Source organism: Mustela lutreola, chromosome 11, assembly GCF_030435805.1.
Source record: "Mustela lutreola isolate mMusLut2 chromosome 11, mMusLut2.pri, whole genome shotgun sequence".
In the NCBI taxonomy this organism is placed as follows: Eukaryota; Metazoa; Chordata; class Mammalia; order Carnivora; family Mustelidae; genus Mustela; species Mustela lutreola.
This window is the reverse complement of record NC_081300.1, coordinates 66,059,259-66,086,509: the sequence shown is the minus strand read 5'-3', so window position 1 is coordinate 66,086,509 and position 27,251 is coordinate 66,059,259. Positions and strand designations below refer to the sequence as shown.

The following is a 27,251-nucleotide window of genomic DNA, read 5'->3' as shown; positions in this document are numbered from 1 at the left end:
GCTCCAGTTCCCACTCAGTCTGTAGCGAGGTTTGCCCAGGGCTCCTCTTGACTCACCTTCCCTGGAAACATACAACATGAGAATTATATCACACCTACCACTGAGTTTTTAACTTTTGGGAAAATATCACCTTGGAACTCAACTAGCTTTGAATCACAGACACCTAAGGTCCTCGCTGTCCCTGTGTCCTCACACAAAGCAGACACTTCCTAACAGGGACAGAATCTAAACACACTTCAGTTCTTGTCCCTTTTTCCCATCCTGACAGCAGTCCCACAGTCCTCTCTGCAGACAAATCTCTCCCCACGACACGACCTGACTGTCATTTTGTCTGATGTGACTTCATTCTCTGCACATCACCCAACACTCTCAAGGTTCTCCTATCATTTAATTAATTGATTTTTTTGTATTAGTTACTATTTCAACTGGTCAGGAAGTGTTTAATGCAATACATGCCCATATTAATCAGGAGCATGAACATTCAGGTAGCTATTTTCTTGCAGACAGAGTAAGTCTGAAGACAGATGGTGGTTCTCCAGGTACTACCACTTTTATGAGGTCCCAAATACTCTCACTCTCTCTCCCACCATCACTACTATGGAGACTTTGCTGTGCCCTATTTTTGACAACAGACCTCAGGATGGCTGCTGCAGCTCCAGCTATCACAAATAGGTAGAAAATAAAGAGCACTCATTTATCTCAATTGTTTCTCTCACTCACAGACAAAACTGCTCAGAAAGATCCCCAGGAGAATGACACATTGATGGGTTAGCTCTGGGACACAAGGTCAACGCTGACCTAGACAGACCTGAGAATAGCAATAGTGAGTTTCTTGATGACTATAAAAGATGCAGGTAGATGGGGTTGGTGACCCCAGTGTGCTGTCTCACCAAAGCAACTCTGTCCCCAGTGCTGCTCTGCCCAAGGCAGGAACCCAAGAAAGACTTGTGTCTTATGCCCACTAACTTCCCAGGATGAAACCTATGGGAACCAAGCTGGGTCTGAATAAGATTTTGTTGGTTGAGTGTTCTATAGTCTCTGTCCTTAGAGCAGGAGCCATCATCACACTATTTGGTGCTCCAGCAGTCAGATCAAGTGAGACAGTCCCAGAGTCCTGTGTCTCCTGGTGCTCAGCACCAAAACCACAGCCATGACCACCACCACCCCCAGAGACATGAGCCCTGATACATCAGATGGGTCCTGCCTTCTCTTCACATGAGCCTCTTCCTTTTTTCATGGGTAATATGACTCCTTGTACCTGGTCTTGATGCTGGCAGGAGCCCCACAGACACGAACAAATCCTCCCCTGGAGGATGCACGCCAGCAGTGCATGGATCAAGGGGAATCTGGATGTGAGCACTGGGTCATGAATCTCCACCTGGACAAAAGATTTCCCTGCACTTCCACCTGCCAGTGTGAAGTGGCAACTAGGGAGCAGCAGAGATCACCTGGCAAAGCCTCAGGGTTTCTAACTGGGAGGATTGTTTACCAGGACCAGAAGGTAAAGGTATAGGTTTACTACACTATCCCCTTTGCTTGGATGTAAAATTCTGACTCGGACATAACAAATAGCATGAAGGACAAGGGGAGTTAGAGAGGAGAAAGGAGTTGGGGTAAATTGGAAGGGGAGGTGAATCATGAGAGACTGTGGACTCTGAAAAACAATCTGAGGGGTTTGAAGTGGCGGGGGGGTGGGAGGTTGGGGTACAAGATGGTGGGTATTATAGAGGGCACGGATTGCATGGAGCACTGGGTGTGGTGAAAAAATAATGAATACTGCTATGCTGAAAATAAATAAATTAATAAAAAAATTCTGACTCAGAGTCTCTCATCTCTATCCTATGGAATTTGTCTCTGTCTTTAGCACAGGTCCAGGACTTCATGATGCTCCACCCCACCCCCATTCCTGCTACACTCAGTCACTGTGAATCCTTGCTCAAGTACTGGGTCTGTCCCTGGCAGGGAGGGCACCCTGGGGATACTGAGGCATAGCATATATGACCTGCCCCAGGAGTTCTCCGTTGGCACAACTCCTTCAGCACATCAATGGCTCCCTAAAACTCCATGTGCTGCTGGCAAGGGAGGAATTTTCTTCATGTTCTGATGTTCACCAGTATAAACCAGAAGTAGGACACACACTGACCTATGATCCTATAGTACCTACAGAGGAAACATTCTATGATGGGTTCAGAAAATGCAGACAGACCCACCTCACAGCTGTGATGATACCTCCCCAGGAGCCAGGTCAGGACATGGAGAGGGATAGGGTTTAGACCCCAGACTGTGGGAACACAGGGTGAAGGAAAATAACCTGGGCTGAGGTTGGGTTTGCAGAGCTGTCCTCCTATCTCTGTGACCCTTGGAGCTGAGCCCATTTCTCTCTCTCTCTCTGTGTGTATTTGTGTGTGTGTGTGTGTGTGTGTGTGTGTGCGTGCGCGCGCACGCGTGCGCGTTTGTGTGTGTTATGTTAGTACCTGAACCTATTTCTAAAACCACAAGGCTCCTCAGCAACAGCCCCTGAACTTGGGCTCATTTGCATAAGCACCAACTGTCCCAGCAAGGGTTTAAGAGAGGCCTGGGAGGAACCCTGTACAACCTTGAGATTCAGGGAGCAGAATCGAGGCACCTGCACCATGGCCTGGGCCCCACTCCTTGTTTTCCTGGCTCACTGCACAGGTGCCCAGTCTTATACCGCCTCATCCTCAGGTTCTGGGACAATCTTAGCCCTGACTCTGAGTTCAGCCATGGACTGCCTCTGGGGTGGTGAAAGATCTCAAAACCCTCCTTTGGGATGTAATATCTCCCCACTGTTCTCATTGGCTCTGTGTGATCCAAAAGGGCTATACCTGCCCAGGGAAAGGGGAGGAATAGTTCTCATTTGTTCAAAGGTTCCACCTACTAGGCCCAGATCAAAGAGGACAGCAGGGTGGAAATGACCTAGAGAATCCCTGGGATTTAAACCAAGGGTGGGAGTGCCCAGGGGATGACACCATGGCTGGAACTTACTTCTCATCTCTTCTCTTGCAGGCTCCATGGCCTCATATGTGCTGACTCAACCACCCTCAATATCGGTGAACCTGGGACAGACGGCCAAGATCACATGTGAGGGAAACAACATTGGAAGAAAAAGTATTTACTGGTACCAGCAGAAGCTGGGCCATTCCCCCGTATTGATTATCTATAGGAATAGCAACCGGCCCTCCGGGATCCCTGACCGGTTCTCAGGCACCAACTCGGGAAACATGGCCACCCTGACCATCAGCGGAGCCCGTGCTGAGGACGAGGCTGACTATTACTGTCAGGTGTGGGACAACAATAGTAATGCTCACAGTGACCCAGACAGATAGCGAAGTGAGACAAAAACCCCATCCCTGTCTTTGTCACTCTCTCCTCCAGCCCCAGGAGGCTTGTGCACAGAGCAAGGAGCACTTCTGGCCCAGGTTCCCTCATCTGAGATCCCCATCCCCCTCCCCATCCAGCCCTCCAGGCAGCTCTGCACAGGGAGGGTCAGGAGAATATTTACAGCTGACAGCACTAAGCTGCCAGCTTCTCTGGGCCTGAGTGTCAACTGCTGACAGACAAAGGCCCTGGATAGAAAAAGACACAGGGAGAATTCTGTCAGGGGTCATGATTTCTTGACATGTGGTTTTGAAACCGATTTTGAGAAAAATTGCATGAAGTCAAGAGAACAGATGAGGAACTTATTAAGAAGGAAGAGCAAACGCTTTCCTCGTTTCCACCCGGGCTTGTGTTAGAATGGTACCTTCCTGGAAGTGGGAGACACAAGAGAGAAATCATTTTCTCCTCACAAAAGAATAGTGAGGACAATTGGAATCTTTCATCTAAAATCCCTTAATGACCTGATCAACCATAAACAGGATCTTTGGTGGAATAATCAGGAATTTTTCAGGTGAAAGGATCATGAAATTTTCCTCTAGAGAATTAGAACCTGGAGATTCCCACTAAAGCCTTCTTCAACTGGAAAATGAATAGCCTGGCAGCACCCTACCTGGTCAGCAGGGGAGCATTGTGGCCAAGCGCAGCAGCGCCCCCACAGGCAGCAGGCAACACTGAGAGCATAAGCTGTCTCCTTCAGGACCTGGACCATTCTGGCTGAGGTTATCCCTCATCCCCGCTCAGCCTGGGCAGCCTTCCTCACCTGGTGAAGTGGATGGCTACTGCCTTGCACCTGCCAGCTTCTGCTCTTCTCTCTTCCTCTCCAGGGACAGGGGACCTGCACTCCTCTACCTGTCCTCCCTTCCTTGTCAGGTGCAACTCTCCCTCCTGTTGCCAGTCAGCTCACCCAGTCTGTGGGCATTGGGGAAAGCAGTGACAGGTTGTCCATGTGGGACAGAACAGAGGGACCAAACCAGAGGCACGTGTTGCCCCTTATTCCCCCTGTGCCTGTGGCTCGATAAGGGGGGAGGGGAGGAAAAGCAACTACTACCCTGAGTGTCCTCAGCCCCCAGGTGAGCTAAGGTGTAACAGGGCTGGTCTGAACTCACCTTGCATTAAACTTGTCCCCACATCAGCAGCTTACTCATGGAGGCTCCTCTATGTGCCCAGCAGCTGCCCCAAGGACCTGATTTATTACCTAGAAATTACTTCTTACCACACCTGACACATCCCTCTGTGCTCAGAATGCTCACCTCAGGAGAAAAGTCCACATGAGCCCTGAACTGAGTTGGAATCCTAGGTCCCTCAGATTCCCCATCTTCCTTCAGATTCTCTACAACGGTCCCCAAGGACACTGACTAGGTTTTTCCCACTCGTGTCTCACTTCTTTCTTCTTCTAGACTGGAGAGCAGCTCCTGGACTCCCTTTTCAGGATGGGCCCTGACTGCTGATCATGGAGCAGCCTGCCTGTTCGGTTCTGTCTCATCTATGGATCCATATTCTCTAGCACAGAACTCACCACTGATGCCTTGGTCCCCATTCCACCAGGAAGGCTTGTCCACTGCAAGAACACACTAATGAAGAGCAGAGACATGAAGAGTGGAGCCTACTTTCCTCACAAAAAGAAGTCTGAGGTAAGAAGGTTGTTTTTCTTAGGGGATCACCAATCCCCTGAGCACCCACAGTCTTGCCAGTGTTCCCTCCCCTTTACCCCACAATGTTGGTTTTGCTTCCATTCGTATTGATGATGCACCCCCAGGAAGGTTCAGCTCCAGCTCCTACCCCATGTTCCTCAGGAAAGGTGCTGATGAATCCCATCTACTTTCTTCCTTCATGACAGCAAGCTTCATGAGAATATCCACCCATTAGCTTACATCCATGGTCCACACTGGGCCACATGGTCAAGCCTGGCTGCCAGGGACCTGACAAAAACAAGCTTCTGAATTCCAATTATATGTAGGTGACAATGTACACATAGAAAGAAGTCTAGTCTCCCACCTGGTCTGCACACCAGTGTGTCTATTATTGGGCCTCACCCCCAAGATGGAAAGCTCTGAGAGAAGACTCTGTGTCTTCTTTGGGTCAACACCTGAAGGGGAACGTGCAAGACAAAGTAGGTGAGAATACATGGTTTTTAGGGGACATTCTCTTGTCTCTTTGGGGATTGAACCGCCAATGCCCCCTGTAGGTGCTGCACACACAACTGGCAGCAGAGAGAACCAGGCCATGAGTTCTGTGTACTCCAATGTCACGCCAAAGGACCATCTGCATGACCTCCACCACCCCCAGAGACATCAGGAGGATGGGAATGCCTCAGGAGGGCCCTGCCTCTTCAGTCTCTAATAGGACTCTTCCTGACTCAACGGACCCCATCATGGCTGGTCTATAGCTGGCACGAGTCACACAGTAGAGAGGATTTCCTCCCTTCTGGTCAGCACTTCATGCATCAGGGAATCACAACTTGATCAGTGGATTCTGAATCTAATCTCAGACAGAGGACACCCTTGCACCTCCAGCCGCCCTCGTGGAACACCCAACAGGGGGCAGCCATCTGGACATGGGAAAAGTCTGAGCATCAGAAGCTCTAATATGCAGGGACTAGTATTAGGACCTATCACCTGAAGGAAAGGTGTCCATTTCCTAGAGAATCTTACTTCACATTGATTTCCAAATCCCACTGGCTCCAGGTCTCTTAGCTTTGTTTTTTCTGGATTTTCTTACTCTTCTGGCACAGGTACTACAACTGTATTTCACCAGCCCATGACAAAAATATGATCACTCTCCAATGTTTTTGCAAGCAGTATTCTATATGAGATGGTCAGCACACTGGGGACCTTGAGGCATGCATCTCTGTAGTGCCCCAGGAGCTCACGTGAAGGACTGAATTTTATAGAACTGCAGGGACTCCTGGGATACTGTATATGTCCTTGGCAAGGGTAACGTTTTAATGGGGTCTGCCTCTCAGGAGCTGTGCTTGGGTTAGGACACTACCCCCATCTTTGCCTTCTCATTTCACCTATAGAACAGGTTCATAAAAATCACACAGATCTCATTTCTGAATGCTGCTATGACCAGACCTACCCAGGACTGAGGCAGGACATAGTTGAGGGTAGAGATATCATCCCCAGATATGGGACCAACAGTTGAAGAAGGATATCTTTGGCTGATGGTTGGGTCTGCAGATGCTGCCCCCCACTCTTCTGCATGCACCTTGGTGCCGAGCTCTTGTCTCAAACTACAAGGCCCCTCATCAGCAGCCCCGAGACGTGGATGATTTGCATAACCAGCAGGTTTCTCCAGCAAATCAATAAAAGTGGCCTGTGGGGAAAATCTGCCAACCTGGGCCCTGGGGAACCCAACTGGGTCTCCTCTACCACAGCCTGAACTCCTCCTGAGCCTACTATCTCTCTGCAGAGACACTAAATCCATGCTCACACACCTCCAGTCCTTCATATCTGGGAAAAGCCTGGACCTGATTCTGAGCTCAGCACGGGGCTATCCATGGTGGGCAGGATATTCATGATCTTCTTGCAGGATGAGGGGCTCATGGTCTAAAACTGAAAGGACTACGGTCACTGGTTCTCCATGATATTTGAAGGACTAATCCTGCCAAGAGAAAGGGGGTGGAGAGTTCTTTAGATCACAGGCTCCATTCCCCTGTCAGGCCTATGGGCCCCTGGGACTGAGATTGGGGTGAAGGGGAACTCTGTGTTCCCACAGAATTACAGGAGTTTAGGCTAGGCAGCTAGGAGTATCTCCTGGGAGTGGGCCTGTGTATTCCAACCCACCTCTCATACTTTCTCTTCCAGACCTCCTGGCCTCCTACCTGCTGATCAGCCCCGCTCAGTTTTGGTGACCCTGAGACAGACATGTCCCAGGATCACCTGTGGGGGAAACAACACTGGAAAGAAAGATGGTCAGTGGTACCAGCAAAGCTTGTCCAAGACCCCCTGAAGATTATCCATGATGATAGCAACTAGGACTAAGGCATTCCTGACCGATGCTCCAGGTCCAACTCGGGAACACAGCCACCTTGACTATCAGGGGAGTCTGTGCCAAGGATGATGCTAAATATTACTGTCAGTCATTTGACCACAGTGGTAATGCTCACAGTGACACAGGCAGACATGGAGGTGTGATACAAACCCCTTCCCCATCAGTATCACTCTTCTCCAGCCCAGGAGGCCTGTGCACAGAGCAGTGAGCAGGTCTGAGCAGGTCCCCACATCTGAGATCCCCTGAGGTCCTATTCCACCCAGCCCACCAGGCAGGCTCTGCACAGGATGGATCACAGAGGAAATGCACACAGGTATTAAAACTATGTTTCACAGGGAAATAGGATGAAGGAATGACTGAACAGGTTAGAAAAAGATATGGGCACTGGGTGTGGTGCAAAAATAATGAATACTGTTATGCTGAAAATAAATTTTTTAAAATTAAAAAAAAAGAAATTTAAATAGAATAAAAAGATATGGGGACATTTTTTTAAAAAATAAAATTTTTAAAGTCCCAAAATGAAAATTACATAATCAAAATACACTGGGTGACAAAACTATAAGATACCTAGTAATAAACCTAACCAAAGAGGCTAAGAATCTATACTCAGAAAACTATAAAGTACTCATGAAAAAAACTGAGGAAGACACAAAGAAATGGAAAAATGTTTCATGCTCATGGATTGGAAGAACAAATATTGTGAAAATGTCTATGTTGCCTAAAGCAATCTACACATTTAATGCAATCCCTATCAAAATACCATCCATTTTTTTTTCAAAGAAATGGAACAAATAATCCTAAAATTTATATGAAACCAGAAAAGACCTCGAATAGCCAAAGGAATATTGAAAAAGAAAGCCAGAGTTGGTGGCATCACAATTCCGGACTTCAAGCTCTATTACAAATCTGTCATCATCAAGACAGCATGGTATTGGCACAAAAACAGACACATAGATCAATGGAACAGAATAGAGAGCCCAGAAATAGACCCTCAACTCTATGATCAACTAATCTTCAACAAAGCAGGAAAGAATGTCCAATGGAAAAAAGACAGCCTCTTCAATAAATGGTGCTGGGAAAATTGGCAGCCACATGCAGAAAAATGAAATTGGACCATTTCCTTACACCACACACAAAAATATACTCAAAATGAAGGACCTCAATGTGAGAAAGGAATCTATCAAAATCCTTGAGGAGAACACAGGCAGCAACCTCTTTGACCTTAGCCACAGCAACATCTTCCTAGGAACATCGCCAAAGGCAAGGAAAGCAAGGGCAAAAATGAACTATTGGGATTTCATCAAGATCAAAAGCTTTTGCACAGCAAAGGAAACAGTTAACAAAACCAAAAGACAACTGACAGAATGGGAGAAGATATTTGCAAACGACATGTCAGATAAAGGGCTAGTGTCCAAAACCTATAAAGAACTTAGCAAACTCAACACCCAAAGAACAAATAATCCAATCAAGAAATGGGCAGAAGACATGAACAGACATTTCTGCAAAGAAGACATCCAGATGGCCAACAGACACATGAAAAAGTGCTCCATATCACTCGGCATCAGGGAAATACAAATCAAAACCATAATGAGATATCACCTCACACCAGTCAGAATGGCTAAAATCAACAAGTCAGGAAATGACAGATGCTGGCGAGGATGCGGAGAAAGGGGAACCCTCCTACACTGTTGGTGGGAATGCAAGCTGGTGCAACCACTCTGGAAAACAGCATGGAGGTTCCTCAAAATGTTGAAAATAGAACTACCCTATGACCCAGCAATTGCACTACTGGGTATTTACCCTAAAGATACAAGCGTAGTGATCCAAAGGGGCATGTGCACCCGAATGTTTATAGCAGCAATGTCTACAATAGCCAAACCATGGAAAGAACCTAGATGTCCATCAACAGATGAATGGATCAAGAAGATGTGGTATATATACACAATGGAATACTATGCAGCCATCAAAAGAAATGAAATCTTGCCATTTACGATGACATGGATGGAACTAGAGGGTATCATGTTTAGTGAAATAAGTCAATCGGAGAAAGACAACTATCATATGATCTCCCTGATATGAGGAAGTGGAGATGTAACATGGGGGGTTAAGGGGGTAGGAGAAGAATAAATGAAACAAGATGGGATTGGGATTCCATAAGTGACTCTTAATCTCACAAAACAAACTGAGGGTTGCTGGGGGGAGGGGGGTTGGGAGAGAGGGGTGGGGTTATGGACATTGGGGAGGGTATGTGCTATGGTGAGTGCTGTGAAGTGTGTAAATCTGGCGATTCATAGACCTGTACCCCTGGGGATAAAAATACATTATATGTTTATAAAAAATAAAAATTTTTTTAAAAATAAATAAAATAAAATAAAATCAGGCAAAAACATAAAAATAAAAAAATACACTGGGTGAGATTGTTAGCAGATGATGCTAAAAAGCAAAGATTAGTGAACTTGAATACATGGCAATAAAATGCATAAACAATGAATTCTGGAACACTGTAAAGAATTTTAATAAATAGATAAATATTTTTTAAAAACCCTGAAACAGAGAGAGAAAAACTGGAATAAATGAATAAAACCTCAGTGCCTAAGACAACTTCATACAGCCTAAAGTGTGTGACTGGAGTAACTAGGGGAGAGAAGATGGGGAGACGGTGGTTAATAAAATGAAGAAGAAGTATTTTTAGAAATAATAACCCCAAATATTCAAAATTTGGTGAATGCATAAACCAACATATCCAAGAAGCTCAATGAAGCTCAGGCACAGGGAGCATGAGAGACAGCACAGGACACATTGTAATGAAATTGCTACAAACCAGTGATGCAGACACTCTCACAGCCAGAGAGGAGAGTCATGTTCCCAACAGAGGTCCCAGCATCATGCTAAAAGCACATTTCCCATTTCAAGCCGTGTGAGCAAGAGAACAGAGGAGCAATGTCTGAAAATACTAAAAGAAGAAAATGTATAAACCTTGATCTCTACCCAGTGAAAATGTCATTGAAAAATGAAGATAAAATAAAACTTTTCAGACTACAAGTATCACAGAATTGATCATCTGCACACTATCCCTACAAGAAATAGTAAAGGATACCCCTGTAGGAACAATGACATAGAGAAAAGTAAAATTATGAGAACATGTAAAAAGGATCAGATATCAGAGCTAGATGGATAAATAGGAAAAAAATTTATAGCTTGATGTCTGTAAAATATAGTCAACTATTTAAGCAGAAATAATAGTAATATGCTTTGATATATAATGATTGTAAAAATGAAAATATATGACAATATTTGCAAAAATGACAGGAAAAGAAAAATCATGTTATCACACTCTCACTGTACCTAAGGAAGACTTTGGGCCATGAAGTACTTTGATAAGTTAGGAAATGAGGATTTCCACCCTGAAATAAGACCTTAAAATAAAAAGATTTGAACAACAAAGAGTAAGAGCTGGTAGAGTGCCATCTTTAGCATTCTCCAGAGAATATGAACCCAATAGGGCATGTATCTCATATACACCTACATGTATATTCAAATGTTACACACAGAGAGATACAAAGGAGGTGACAGAGAGAGAGACAAGAGACAGAGAGAGAGAGAGAGAAACTTAAGTTAACAAACACATCATGCAGGGGAGCCTGGGTGTCTCTGTTGGTTAAGTGTCTGCCTGTGGCTCAGGTCATGATCCCAAAGTCCTGGGGCATCAGGCTTTTTGCTCAGCAGGGAGCCTGCTTCTCCCTCTGCCTGCTGCCCGCCCTGCTTGTGCACTCATTCTCTCTCTCTCACTCTATCTCAGGCAAATAAATAAATAAAGGCTTTCTAAAAATATCAATGTAAAAATCAGAAATGATTACTAAAGGGACAAATACTAAGACTTTTTTATTATCTAAATCTCTTTAAAACATATGTCACTGTCCACCGAAATATAGTAACTATGTATGCTGAAATTTCTGACAGAGGTAAAATAATATGTAGGAAAATCACAGAGAATATGCTGAGAAGTGAGACACAGAAGGATCTTATCAGCTTACATTCTGTGTAACATGGCAGCATCATTGGAATGTGGACTATTGCAAGTTACTGATCATCAGACAGGAAGAAGTTATAGCTTGTAAGGAGAAGTAGATAAAATGGAATCATATCAAATGCTCCATTAATCCAAAAAAGATACATGAAAAGAGGGAACAAAGCACACATGGGACAACAAGAAAATAAGGCAAGATGCTATATTGAAGGAATACTACTAATCACATTCAGGAAATGCTCTAAACACAATTAAAGACAGGGATTGTCAGATTGATGTCACAGCAACGCCCAAGTGGATGCAGTGGATCAGAAACCTCCAGTAAAGGAAAGGACACTGAAATCTAGCAACATTTTAGGACAATTCTCACCCAACTCTGCTCCACAGTTCAAGGCATGAAACATTCACAGGGAACAGAGAGAAAATCTGGGAAAATGAATTGAATTAGGGATCTCAGGATCCTGGGACCGAGTCCCACGTCGGGCTCTCTGCTCAGCAGGGAGCCTGCTTCCTCCTCTCTCTCTCTCTCTGCCTGCCTCTCTGCCTACTTGTGATCTCTCTCTGTCAAATAAATAAATAAAATCTTTTTTAAGAAAATGAATTGAATCTTTAAAATAATCAGGATGAATGTATTGCTATGTATTTCACACACAGAGAAGGGAAGAAATAATCTCAGTGCACATTCCATGAGAACGGGACTAGAAATGCCCCCCATATGCCCCTTCCTTCCCCAGGATTTAAGATGTTCAAACGCACAGTGATAAGAGCTCCCTATGCAGCCCAGAGGGGAACACAACCCCACGTGAACCAGATCCATGAAACTCACCCAGAAGCACAGGGATTCTCTCCACCGGCCTGAGAAGGCATATATTCAAGGGGACAAGTGAGGACATGAGGGAGGATTGAGGTAGTCAGGTTCTAATTGGGCCTCAGGAGACAGAACTCTGGGGTCCCCACTGTGGCCTAGACCCTCTCCTGCTCCCCACACTATTTTCTGTCCATGTGCTGCCCCTGGGCCTGTCCACAGGCTCAGCCCCCACAATATTCTCAGCATGACTCTGACCCTGAATGTAGCCCAGGGGACACTGTAGGGGAGGAACCGCTGAGAATGAGCCCCCCAACCTCCTGAACCTAAAGACACTGTGGACCTCAGGTGACTCTGTGTCCCCTGCAGAATGGCCAGGACATCACTGGCACTCCCACCTGCTAGGGGAGCACAGAGAGAGGACCAAACAATAATGCAGAGCAGAATCAGCAGGACCCAGGCCAGGCCTCTGCACCGCCAAACAGCCTCCACCCTCCACAGATTCTCCAGCTCTAACCTCAGACACAAACCCACAGCCTCTCCCCACGTGCAGGCTGAGGGGCTCCTTTAGAGAACAGCCAGGATGGGGATGGCAGTGAGTTCAGGACAGAAACCCTGCTGCCCAGCCTGGCCACCCTCCCTCCCTCCCATCCTGCTCAAGTCCTGCACCGAGGAGCCCAGGGTCTGAATCCAGCACACCTGGTATCCTCGACTCAACCCACTTTCCTCTGCTTTCCTGGAAAGCTAGGAGCTCCGGTCCTCAACTTTACCTACTATGTAATGGGGAAGCTTAACTCATGTAAGAAATACCTTTTTCATATTAAATGATACAAAACATTAAAGAGTCTCTTTCATGAGAACGACTCAGTGAGGTCACAGTGAGTTAACCCCAGTGCTAGAGTCACCTGTCCTCTAATGGGGGAATCCAAGGAAAAGTCTTCAGCTACACTGGGACCTTCTTCATGAGCAGCTGGATGCAGGTATGAATGAGGAGGTTCCCAAGTTCACCAAACCACAGATTAGGCTAGTTTACAGATCCTCCGACACCAAATTCCAGGATATATACCCCGGCATGAGGGAAGAGAGGTAGAAACAGCAATAACAAAAATAAAATTAAAGGTTTGCCTGCTCAGCAGAACTTAGCACCAGAAACATCACCTGTTGTTCTAATGACCCGACTACACGGATAGGGATCCAAGAAGCATTGGTCCTGATTCCTAAATACACAGGAACTGTGGCTGTGGGACATCACACAGGATTGTCTCGGCATAGATCCTTTTCAAATGCACTACACTAACCCATGCATTCTCCTTTCTGAAAGAAGACAACAGGCTAGTCCAGGGCATTTCAACCCTGGGACAAGTACAGGAATCGCACCTGCCCTGCCTCCTTCACCTTGTATATGACCTACTCTGCTGGGCTGGGCAGACCAGGGGGGCAGCTGCCTATGGGAGGCTGGAAAACCATGGTACACACCCTTTCTCAGGTGACAGGTGCTCTGGGGTGACCTGCAGGAGGGAAGTTCCCGGTCTGAGTCCTCCTCCACCAGCAGGGGGCAGCAGAGCTACAGCAGGAGCAGCAGGACAGAGGCTGCGCCTATCCAGGGAGAGCCTCACAGGGACACCAGACCTAGGGTTTAGCAGGTTGTCTAAGGTTCAGTCCTCAAAGACTCTCAGGATGATCCATTCTAACTCCTCAGGCTGCAAGGACCATGTTCTGAAGGTCAGACACACAGTGTCACCTACTGACGGGAGTCCTGACACAGTGAACATCTCACCTGGGAAATTCAGGTCTCCTCTCTGTCCACTAGTGTCCCCTGGGACTGACTCCCCTCTGCTGGGAACATCCAGAGACACCTGATGACTCACACTCTGCCTCTCCTTCCCCACCTCCACCCCAACTCAGACCTGGGGCTGTAGCTCCTTTGTTCAAGGGTATCTCAGAGGGCAGGAGGCAGAGCACTCAGGACCCTGGTCCCTGGCACGCAGCCTCCTTGTGAGACTGTCTCCAGAGTGACGTGATTCTCATGACTGCAGGGACCATGGCTCAGGATTTTGAGCTCACAACATATGGGAACATGTGATTATGTGGACTCTTACAAGACCACAAACCTTGAAGTTGTTTCTCATGGTTTTAGGACCTTTGCATGTTTGTATAAAATATTGATGAAAAAATTAAAAGCTATCAAATGGTTGACAATGCCAGTTGCTGGTTTGCTGTGGAATGGGGACTGTCATAGAGAAAACAGCACCATGTGTTTCCTTTCAGTGTTCCAGAATTCATTGTTTATGCACCACACCCAGGGCCCCAGGCAATACATGCCCTGGTGGGTGTTAGGGAGAGTTTCCTATTTTGATGTTATGCCAAAGATGGGAATACAGAGTCTCTGGGAGATGCAGAGGGGACAAGAAGCCATGGAAGGAAAGTAATGAGGTCACAGGACACCTCACCATGAATCAGGTGTTGTCTGCCTCTCTCAGAGGGACCAGGCCAGCTCCATGGCCAGGATTCTGGAAGACCCTGGGCCAGCCCCAGACAAACCCCAGGCAGAATAGGTACGGTCAGTGGTTGTGTTCAAACCACAGGAATGGGACCGTGATACCAAATTTGGAGATCAACGTTCATTTTCTGACCTGAGGGCTGCTGAAGAAGCTGTGGGATCCTTTCTTTCTCCTCAGTCACCTGGTCTGAGTTCATAAGTGGTTGGAGTCCCAGAGAGGAGGAAATTTGCATAAATACTAACACCACAGAGAAAAAGGCCTGGAAAGAAATAAGAGAGGTCAGGGTGAACTTGGCCCAGCTGTGGTTTTCAGAAGACAGAGCTCTGGGCACATCCATATGGCCTGGAGCACTCTTTCACTCCTCCTCATCACTCTCTGCACAGGTCTGTCCTCCGTCCTGCCCACACTCTCAGCCCCACAGGACCTGAGCTGAGCCTGTGCCAAAATCTGAGCTCAGGCACAGCACAGCCTCAGTACTGGAACCGTGGGATGAGCCTGTGGACCTCGTTGCAGCCTCTCCTCTTCTGTCTTTTCAGGTTTAGCGGCCTCCAGTGCCTCCAGTGAGCTGACTCAGCCTTCCTCAGTGTCAATTGCCCTGGGTCAGATGGCTACAATAACCTGCACTGGAGAGGAACTGGACTATGATTATGTACACTGGTACTTGTAGAAGCCAGGCCAAGCTCCTTTGACAGTCATTTATGTTTATAGTGAGTGACCCTCTGGGATCCCAGAGCAATTCTCTGGCTCCAAGTCAGAGAACACGGCCACCCTGACCATCAGGAGAGCACAGGCTGAGAATGAGGCTGACTATTACTGTCAGTACTATGGTGGCAGTAGTACTATTCACAGTGACACAGGCAGATGGGGAAGTGAGACACAGACACCCTCCCCAACTGCGTCACACTCTCCTCCAGCTCCAGGAGGCCCATGCACAGAGCAATGAGAAGATCAGGCCCAGGTCCCCAGGACTGAAGTCCCCAATCTGTCCCTTTGCTCCCAGTCCTCCAGGCGGTTGTGCAGGGTGGACCAGCAAGGAGTTTGTAAACAGGGGTTAGCATTCCATTTCCTGTGGGACTGTGTGTGGAGGAAAGTCTACACATGTGAGAAGCAGAAATGGAAGACTTTTTAAAAGAAGATTTCTTTTAAAACTTCCCTAAATTAATGTCTGAAATTTCAAAATTCAGGGGATAGACTGACAACAGATAAAATGCTGCAAAAGAAAAGAATAGGGAATCTGATGCCATAGTGATGGAAAGTATACAAAATGAAACACACAGTGAAATACCTAAAATAATTAATGAAGGTTCAGTGCCTGGAGGATAACTTCACGCCACCCAGATAGTGGGCAAGTGTAGGGATTGCAGGAGGGAAGGTAAGGGATTAAAAGTTTAAAAAAAAAATCTGTATGGGGCGCCTGGGTGGCTCAGTGGGTTAAAGCTTCTGCCTTCAGCTCAGGTCATGATCCTAGGGTCCTGGGATTGAGCCCCGCATCAGGCTCTCTGCTCAGCGGGAAGCCTGCTTCCTCCTCTCTCTCTGCCTGCCTCTCTGCCTACTTGTGATCTCTGTCTGTCAAATAAATAAATAAAATCTTTAAAAAAAATTAAAAAAAAATCTGTGAAGAAATAATCTACAAAAAGACTTCAGATTTGGAGAAACCCAGAAACCCATGTATCCAAGAAGCTCAACAAAGCTCTGGGACAGGGAGCATGAGAGACAGCAGAGGACAAGTTGTATGAAATCGCTACAGATCAGTGATGCAGACACTCTCACAGGCAGAGAGGAGAGTCGCTCCCTACAGAGAACCAGCATCGTGCTAGGAGCACATTTCTCATCATGAACCATGTAAACTGTAAAACAGGAAGAAATGTCTTCAACATACTAATAGGAAATATCTGTCATCATTGGTCTTTACTGATGAAAAATGTCACTGAAGAGTGAAGCCAAAATCAACCTTGCTCAGACAGCAAACCTCCCGGAAGTGATCACCCACAGACCCTCAGCACAAGTGACAGAGAAGGGCACACCTCAGACAGAAGGAAAGGGTGACATATGGAAATGTGAGTCTGCCCAAAGTATAAGAAGCTTCAGAAATCATATCTACATGGAAAAACCTAAAAGAAAATTTAGTGGTTAGTGTCTGCAATTCAGTCAAGTGCTAAAAGCAAAACAAATAACAATATGTTTGATTCATAATGGAGGAACAGGTAAAACATATGATGATGAGAGCAGAATTAATGACGGAGATGAGACCCTGTTATGACGTCCTTATCCTTCCTGAGAGTGATGTTGTGTCACTGCGGGTAACTGTGATAAGGTAGGGGGTGAGGACTGCAAATCTACAAGAAACCCACCGTGGCCTGGACCATCTCCTACTTCCCCTCCTCACTCACTCCCAGGTGCTGACAAGGTGCTGCCTGCAGGCTCAGCTCCCAGAGGAACCTGAGCATGACCTTGAACCTGAAGTCAGCCTGGAGGGTACTGCAGGAGTGGGACCCAGAGTCTCCTGAACCTAGCGGCCTTGTGTCCACTGCAGGGCTCATTGACTCCAGTACTGGGGCCAGAAGACCTTGTCAAGCTCTCCAACTTAGAGGACAGAGAGGACCAAGCTATAATACAGAGCAGATCCAGGAGGACCCAGGCCATGTCCCTGTAGGCCAAACACTCTCTAATGTCCCTAAAGATTCTCCAGCTCTCACCTGGGATAGGACCCTGCTGAACCTCCCCATGTGCAGGCTGAGGGGACTCCCTTACAGACCAGGCCAGGATGGGGATGGCAGTGAGCTCAGGGATAGAAGCCTTGCTGCCCAAACTGGCCTCATCCTCCTTCCTTCCCATTTTGCACAAGGTCTGCCCCAAGGAGCCAGGGATCTGAATCCAGCACACCTGGGCTCCATCTTTGAGTCACGCCACTTTCCTCTGCTCTCCTGGGAATCTTGTCTCCCTGGACTTCAGCTTTGTGTGAAATAAAGTGAGGAAGCTTATACTGATGTTAGAAACACATTGTTTCCAAATTCAATGATGTACAAACATTAACAGAGTTATGAATGAAACAGAGACTGTGGGGTCTCAGTGAGTGGGCGATGGGTTGGCAGTCTCTTGTCCATTCTTTGCAGAAATCCAAGAAAAAGCCGAAGTGTGACTTCCCCGTTTCATTCAAATCACCTAAGAGGCTCATGTAGAAATCCTCCTTCTCCAGAGCACTAGTGCTATGAGTTGTAATAGAAACAGCAGTGGCAGAGATGGCAAAAATAGGTTAATGAAGATTTAGGTGCATATGTAAAGGTTAGTGCTAAAAGGATCTACTTGTTACACTGTACCCAGCGAAACCCACTGGGATGCAGGCAGCATTAGACTCGATTCCTAAATGGAAAGAAAGGTGTGCCAATAGGATCTCACAAAGGTTTCCTGGACTGTGACCCTTTCAAAATACACTACACTTTACCCTGCACCCATCCTGTTGCAACAGCCAGTGGGACAGGTGAGGGCATATCAACCCCTGGACAAAAGGAAGGAATCCCACCGGTGCTGTCTCCTGCACACTGTATGTGACCTTCTGTGCTGGTCTGGGCAATGCATTGGAGGCAGCTGCCTGTGGGAGGCTGGAAAGCCTGGTCCACACCTCTTCTCTGGTGACAGGTGCTGTGGGGTCACCTATAGGAAGGAAGTTTCTGGTTTGAATCCTCCTCCACCAGCAGGGGGGCATCAGAACTACCTCAGGAGCAGCAGGACAGAGGCTGGGGCTGCCCAGAGGGGAGCCTCATGGGAACACCAGGCCTGGAAGTCAGCAGGGGTCCAGGGTTCAGTCCTAAGAAGAAAGTAGTGATGATCCATCCTTATCTCCTCAGGCTCCAAGGGCTATGATCTGAGGGTTAGACACACACACTGTTACCCAGGACTTTAAGAGGAGTCCTGACTCAGTAAGTAGCTCATCTGGGAAATTCCAGTCCCTCTCTCCACCTGAGTTCCCAGGGTGCTAACCATTCTGTGCTGGGCACGTCCAGAGATGCCCTGAGCCCTCACCCTCTGCCACTCCTGCCCCACTCCAGGCAGACTTTGACCCAGGGCCGCAGCTGTCTTGTTCACAAGTGTCTCATGGGGTGGGAGGTGGGGCACTCGGCAGAGCCCCTGGTCCCTGGAAAGAGGGTCTGCAGCCTCCTTATGAAATGCTCTCCAGAGTGAAGTGATTCCAATGGCCTCAAGCTACATCTATGGTCACTGTGCTGTCCTTGCTTTTGGTGACAGAAGCCAGTCCCCAGGTGGGACCACTGACTATCCAGTTCCCAGCACTTGCTCCCTGTGCAAAGACATGACCATGGGGACCCTCACAGAGACACAGAACTTGAAGTGAATCCCTCACTCAATGATGGTTTCTGGCACTTTTCACAATTTATGTGAGACATGGACCAAACAAACAAACAAAAAACAAAGGAAACAAAGTGTTGTCAATGCTAGATGTTCATCTGCTGTGGGTTAGGGGATGTCATAGAGACAGAAGCAACACCTAGAAATAGATCTACAACAACAGGTGATTGTATAACAAGTAAATTCCCACATGCATCATGATGGACAAGTGTCAGAATGAAAGAGTTTCCAATTCTGATGACATGCTGAGGATGGGACAAGAGATCCCCTGGGGAAGGCAGAGGGAACATGAAGCAGGAGGGGTAAGTGATGAGGCTACAGAATACCTTTCCATGAATCAGGTGTTGTCTGTATCTCTGCAAGGGTTCAGCTTAGCCTCATGGCCAGGCTACTGAAAGGCCTCCAGTGTTGACCCAGCTGCCCTGTGCTCACTGACCCTGGTCCAGATGGTCATGATCACCTGTCAGAGAGACAGTATAGAAATCTTCAGTGTACATGGGTACCAGCAGAATCCAGGACAGGACACTGGCTAGTCAAATAGGACAATAGCAAGCTTCCTCAGTGATTTCCGACTGATTCTCCAGCTCCAACTTGGAGGACAGGGCCACCCTAAACACCAGTAGGACCAGGACCAAGGATGAGGGTGACTAGTACTGTCAGGTGTGGGACAATAGAACTAATGCTCATAGTGAGAAAGACAGACAGGGATATGAGACACAGACCCCTTCCCCATCTGTGTCACACATGTCTTTAGCCTAGGAAGACTGTGGACAAAGCACAGTAGGTCTGACTCAGGTCCCCAGATCTGAGATTCCAAGACCTCTCTCCCAACATAGCCTTCCGGGCACCCCTTGCACCATGTGCATCAGGGATGCCTGTGCAGGAGGCAGGATGGTGCTATCATGTTTTCTTGGCTACGGTTTGTTTGGGGATGGAAGACCTTGCTGGGATGACCGACAGAGAGACCTCAATGAAGATGGGAGAAAGTCAAAATGGCAAAGGGATGTCTGACCTGTCAGTTGAATAGAATCATTGCTGTGTCTCTGGGTAGAAGCAGTTCTCCTTTAGAACTAAGACCTCTATATCAGCAGAGTGCAGGGTCATGGTGACAGTCATAATTTTGCAGCCAGTCACTGGATATATCAGTGAGTGGGGTTGTCCCTAATTCTACCTCTAGATCACTGGACCCATGAGTCCTGACTATGGGAAAAATAGCACCATAAGTTGGAAACAGAAGGAGTGAAGGTAATGCCTCCTGGAAACTGTTGCCTTCACCCCACAAGGTGTTCTCTCATACCTGGCACAGTAACTGTCTTCAAGAGGACATGAATCCTCTTGTCATGCAGCCAGCTGTTTCAGAATGGTGGGAAAAATGGTAAAGCCAGTGAATCCCATGGCCATGGGCACGCTGCAGCCCTCTGTTTAATGTGAAATATGTTCCTTGGACAGAAGCCTCCCTGAAATACTAGACAGTGGGTGATGTATCCTGAAAGTCCAAGGGTAATACTTTGAGAGGAAGCATTGTAGTCAAAGAAAGGAAATCCTTATCTCAATAAAGCTCTGTTGCAACAAGAACAGAGCAATCCCTACCATGATAGAAGAGGTTTAATGTAATTAATCTGCCACCAGACTCCTGGCTGATTCCCTAGGGGAAGGTCTCAAAATGGGAACTTAGGGATGGTCTCTGCTGTTGGTGAATTGGTCCTCACAAGCAGCCATAACCAGGTCAGCTTTAGTGGTTGGAAATCCGTAGTGATTAGCCCATGAATAACCACCCATCTTGCAACATAGGCACTTTGCTATGGAGCCAACAGGCAACTTCAAGAATGGATGGAAAAGAAAGCTGATCATTGTCCCCAGACATGTCACATTAAAAGGACACATTATGGTAGAAATTTTCAGGGAACATAAATAGCATCCACATCTATGTTTATTTGTGAATTTCTACTCACTTAACTCTTCCTCAAATGTCCTCACCAATTTTCTTATTGTGTCCTTTCAACACTGACCATCAGCCAAATTATGAGTCAAAGCCCATAGGTTAGAATAAAGCCACCTCTGTCCTTCTCTCTCTAGGTAAAAAAATAATAATAATAAAACAATTACTCTGCTCAAATGCTATCTTATTGGAGAATTTTCTTGTACCCATGTTATCTAGGAGTGTCCCAGATGAGGTTAAGTAGGTATATTAACTACCAGAGTTGTCTGCATATCATTAGAAACCAACATAAATAAGCCTTATGTTTTTTTCTCTGTATCAACTGGTCGTCTGATTATCCCCATTGGACCATAGGTGTGTATGCCAGACAAAAGATAATGGAGCAGGGATTGGGGGTTATGGACATCACCTCTTCCTCATGCAACTCACCTGTTCCTTCAGAACCTGCTGAAGCCTGATCTCAAATCTATCTCCCCTTTTTGATGATAGACAGTTGCTGTGTATGCCCAATTCCATGGCATGGTTGGTCAGATGGCACCCAGTCCTTGCAAGCAGTCTGGTCACACAGTGATGTAGTGGCTAACAAAGAGCACACAGTCTCTGTTAAGGTTCAGTAGCAAGTCAAAGTGTTGGCCAAAGGCAAATATTTCTATTTATACATATATTGTAAAAAAGGTAAGCTGCCCATCTATTTCAGTTGTAGGCACTCCATAATTAACCAATATCCACGTCCATGATCAAATGGGTCTGATGACTAATTTGGTCCTGCTATTCATTATGGTAACAAGACCCAAATAATAATTTCTGATCACATGGAACTGCATGCCTCCTAACAATGCAAAGACCCCATCAATAACAACTTGCTGCACAATTCAGACTTCTGAATCTCTAGAAAATACATGTGTATATGTTGTAAATTTCTTATATATTTATAACCAGCTGATATAGAGGAAAAAAACATAGGGCTGGTGTACAGAGGTTCCTCTATGATATGCAGGCAATTCTGAGATTTAATAATATAAGCAGGCAACTCCTGCAGCCTCATCTGGGACCTACCGGCGTGCATCGGTGCAGGAGAATTCTTCAGTAAAGTACTGTGTGTGTGTGTGTGAGAGAGAGAGAGAGTGAGTGTGTGAGTGTGAGTGTGTATAGACAGATAAATAGATAGATAAATACAGATATACACACAGGAGACGCACTTAGTATATATGGGCACACACACTCACATGTATATTCATGTATGAGTATGAGTGTAAATATATGGTGTAAAGGACTGTGTAACAGGAATTGGATGTCAGGTGGAAACACACACACACACGAGCCGCAGAGAAGGCACAGTGACTGTCACCTACAAAAGGGCTCCCACTTCCCACTTATTGTGCAAGGAGGCTCACACAGGACTCCTCTTGTGACTCATCTTCCCTGGAAACATATAACATGAGAATTCTAACACATGACACCTACCACCAAGTTTTTACTTATGGGAAATTATCACATTGGAACTCAACTAGTTTTGAATGGCAGACAGCTAAAGTCCTCACTGTCCCCACATGTCCTCACACAAACCAGACTCATCCCCACAGGTACTAACTCCAAACACACTTCAGTTCTTGTCCCTTCTTGCCATCCTGACAGCAGCCCCACAGTCCCCTCTGCAGAAAGCCTCCTCCAGCCTCTCCACACCCACAACCTGCCTGTCATTTCGTCTGATGTGACTTCATTCTCTGCACATCACCCAACACTGTACATGTTCTTCTATAATTATTTTATTAATTGAATGCTTTGTGTTAATTATTATTCTAGGTGGTCAGGAAGATTTTAATGTGATACATACCCATCTCAATCAGATGCATGAATATTTATGTGCTTGTTTTTCTCCCACAGAAATAAGTCTGAAGTCAGATGGTGGTTCTCACCAATTCCATAAGGTCCCAAATATTCTCACTTTCACTCCCACCATCACTGCTAAGGAGGCTTTTCTTTTCCTTTTTGTTGACAGCAGACCTCAGGACAGCTGTGGCAGCTCCAGCTCTCTCAGCCAAGTACCAGAGCAAGAGCACTGTGTAAATCTAGTCTGTTTCTTTCCTTCACAAGAGTAAAATTCCCCCAAAAGATCCCAGCCACATAACACATTCGTTGGCCATCTTTGGGCCATGGGGTCAATGTTGACCCAGTGGCACCTGAGAACAGCCATAGTGTGATTTCTAAATTAATACAGAAAACAAGATGCAGATAGAAGGGTTTAAAGTCTATACGCTATGTCAACAAAGCACATATGTCCACTCTGCTGCTCCAGCCCGAAGACAGAAACTCTGACATAGTAACTGTGTCTTGTTCACAGCAATTTCCAGGATGGAATGTCTGCCAGAACAAAGTGGGTCTGAATAAATGTCTGTTAAGTGACATTTCTCCTGTCTCTGACTTGGAAGCAATAGTCACTTCTACCTGGGGTGGTCCTATGCCAGCTGCTGACACCAGTAAGGGGCAGTCCCTGAGTCCTGTGTCCCCTAACCTCCAAAAACACATGCGTGACCACCCATACTTCATATGAGCCCTGCATTCTCCTCCTCTAAATGAGCCTGCTTATATATTCATGGGTTATCTGATCAGCACCTGCGTGATCTTGAGGCTGGCAGGGACTTCTTACAGAAAAGCAATTCCTCAAAAGGAGCCTAAAGCCCATGGATCAGGGAATCAGGATCTTCTGATTGGAATTTCTAAACCAAATTTCAAATCTGACAAAGGAATTCTTGCACCTCCAGCAGCATTTGGCGTGGCCTCAAGGAGGCAGTAAAGATCACCTGACAAAGTCTCCTGGTCGTGCGGTATGTCTGGGCATCAGGGGTTCTAACAGAGTGGGAGGTTTTGTCACCACCACCTGAGACCTAAGGGAAAAGTTATTGGCTTTTTATAATGTCACCTTTACCACTGACATAAAATTCTGGCTCGGTGTCACTCAGATCTGTCTCCTAGAATTTGCCAGTATCTTGCACAGGTCCAGTACTTCATACCTCTGCAACCCAGCCCACTTCTGCTAAAACCCACTGTCAAACCTCACTCAATCACTGCATCTATCCCAGGAACTGAGTGAACACTGGGGAGACTGAGCCACAGAATTTATGACCTGCCCTAGGACATCACCTACAGCACCTCAATGGCTCCTGCAAAACTCCACGTGTGCTTAGCAATTGAAGAATTTTCATTTTTCATGGTCACAAACAGGGATTTGGGCAGAAATTGCAAAGATCTAAGCTTCTTATGGTCACCCAGAAGCAAGAACAGGCCAAAATCAGGGAGGGGATTTCAGAACCAGCTGTGGGATAAGTGGGTGAAGCAGAATCCCCTGGGCTGAATGTAGGTCTGCAAGAACCACCCCTTCTTCCCTCTGTCCCTTGGGGCTGAACTTTCTCTGAAACCACAACACTCCTCAGCATCTACACTGGCTAATTTGCATAACCTGCAGGTATTACCAACAAGGGGATAAGAGGCCTAGGAAGGAATGTACCAGCCTAGGGCCTCAGGGACCAGAATCAGGGCACCTCCACCATGGCTTGGACCCCTCTCCTCTTCGGATTCCTGGCTCACTGCACAGGTGCTGAGCCCAGGCTCACACCCATCTAGACCCACAAAACTGTCACAAGCCTGACCCTGAAACTGAGTACAGTAGGGCTTGCCTGTGGCGGTCAGGATGCTCAGGACCCAGCTGCAGGATGAAGGGCTGGAGGGCTCTGTGTGAGCCCTGAGGGGCTGCACCTGCCCAGGGAAAGAGGGTTATGGTCCTCTTTGTTCAAAGGCTCCAGCCACCATCCAGGCTCAGGTGTTCCAGGGGCTGACACTAAGAGGAAGGGTTCCCTGTATGCCCAGGGTGTCCCTAAACATCAATCTAGGTCACATAGGTGGGGGCTTCCTAAAGATGAGACCCAAATTTGTAAGCCCACCTCTCCTTTTCTCTCTTGCAGGTTCTGTGGCTGCCTACGTGCTGACTCAGCCTCCCTCAATGTCGGTGAACCTGGGACGGACGGCCAGCATCACCTGCAGTGGAGACAACATTGGAAGTACATATGTTTCCTGGCACCAATAGAAGCCGGGCCAGGCACCAGTGACAATTATCTATAGTGATAGCAGCCGGCCCTCAGGAATCCCTGACAGGTTCTCTGGCTCCAACTCAGGGAACATGGCCACCCTGACCATCAGCGGGGCCCGGGCTGAGGATGAGGCTGACTATTACTGTGCATCATATGACAGTAGTAGGGATACTGCTCACAGCGACACAGGCAGATGGGGAACTGAGACACAAACCCCTTCTTCATCTGAGTGACACTATCCTCCAGCCCCAGGAGGCCTATACACAAAGCAGTGAGTAGGTTTGACCCAGGTTCCCAGGTCCAAGGTCCACAGGCTGCTCCCTCTTCTCTGCCCTGCAGGTGGGATCTGCAGAGGATGTATGATGAATAACAAAAATTACCATTTAGTGATATTCCATTTGTTTGAAGAGGCAGAGCATAACTGGATAGGTTCAGTGCAGATGTGGAGGACCTTTGTACAGGGCCACATCTCACCTCTGAGATGAAAACTGCAGTATCGTAGAGTAAAAATGCACAGGGTCACACTGACAACAGATTTGTTCCTGAAGAATGAGATTCCAAATTCAATGATGTCAAAGTAGTAACCATTCAAAATGTAGCAAGGCAAAAAAAAAATTTTAAATACTATAAGAAATGAACAGAGCCTCAGTTGGCTGTGGGACCACCTCATGCTGCCCACTATGCTTGTAACTGGAGCCCCAAGAAGAAAAGACAGACAGGAGGGAAGAGAAAAGATGCTTAAAGAGGTATTGGACAGAAATGTTACAAATTTGGTGAAAACAATAACTGACATACATATTCAAGAAGTTCATCAAAGCTCAAGCACAGTAACCATGAGGCACCGACGTTATCATCACCTCACAGCCACATTGCTGATCATCATTGTGGAAGTCAACTATGAAGCAGCCAGGGAGAATGTGCAGATCATCTGCAGAGGAATAAATATGGTGAGAGCAGATTCTTACTACAAGCAAAGCAAGCAAAATGACCATGGATAAATGTCTTTTAAAAGGAAGCTCCTAAACTATATATCTGTAAGGGGACCTGGGTGGCTCATTTGGTTAAGTTTCTGCCTTTGGCTCAGGTCATGATCCTAGAGTCCCAGGATCAAGTTGTCCCACTGCCTGCTCAGCAGGGACTCTGCTTCTGCCTGTTTGCCCCAACCCCAACTTGTGTGTCCTCTCTCTCTCTCAAATGAATGAAATATGTATGTATGTATATACATATATATATATACACATATATACAAATATACATATATACATACATACATATATACAAAATCTTACATGTATATACATATAAAGTATATACTTTATATGTATTTACATATAAAGATTTTATGCTATATCAACATATAGACCATATTTTTTTTAAAAAGGAAAGATTTGTCCACCTGAAATTCATTATCCCATGAAAATATCTCTCAAAAATGAAGCAAGATAAAGCTCTCAGCCTGCAGAACGTCACATAATTGATCACCCACAGACGTTCACCACAGCAGTGAGTGACAGACGCCCCTCATACAGAGGAACAGTCTCTCAGACAGCAATGTGACTCCACACAAAGGGATGAAGAGCATCAGCTTTGGGAACTACCTGGACAAACATAGAAATGTCTCTGGATGATCACTGTGTGAAGCCAAACATAATAACAACATTCTCTGGCTCATGATGAATCTCAGAATTAAACTCATGACCACCATAGCCCAAAGTCAGGGGTGGGTGAGAACATATTAAACAGTCCTTGATCTATGTGAGGTGATATAGAAATCACTGGAAGGTAGACTTCAGGAAGAGATATTGGTCCTGTAAACCTTGAAGCAACAATAAACTAAAACCTCTCAAGAACAAAGAGTTATATCTAATGGGGGGTGTGTTCATTAGGGTTCTCCAGACAGAACCAACAGGAGAGGCACACAGCTGAACCTTGAACAACATGGGCTGACTTGCTGAGTCCAGTTACTCACAAGAGTTTACATGTTAGTAAAGTAAATGTATTTTCTCTTGTTCATGCTTTTTCCCCAAATCTGTATGTTTTATTCCCAGAAGACAGCCAGGAATGGGAGTGCTGAGCAGCCAGACAGGTGGAAGGACATTTCTCCAGTAGGTTGTGCCTGCCTGATCCAGGGTCTACCCCA

At 46.4% G+C, this 27,251-nt stretch overlaps 1 long non-coding RNA gene across 1 annotated transcript; it reads right to left on the bottom strand.

Annotated features, from left to right (window-relative positions):
- Positions 1 to 25,054, bottom strand: LOC131811719 (uncharacterized). Its single transcript, XR_009346085.1, has 7 exons — positions 24,965 to 25,054; positions 21,456 to 21,605; positions 19,414 to 19,547; positions 14,858 to 14,984; positions 4,916 to 5,485; positions 3,007 to 3,077; positions 1 to 61 (listed from the first exon to the last, which is right to left on the bottom strand). It is a non-coding gene; the product is annotated as an uncharacterized LOC131811719 (long non-coding RNA).
- Positions 25,055 to 27,251: the final 2,197 nt, after the last annotated feature.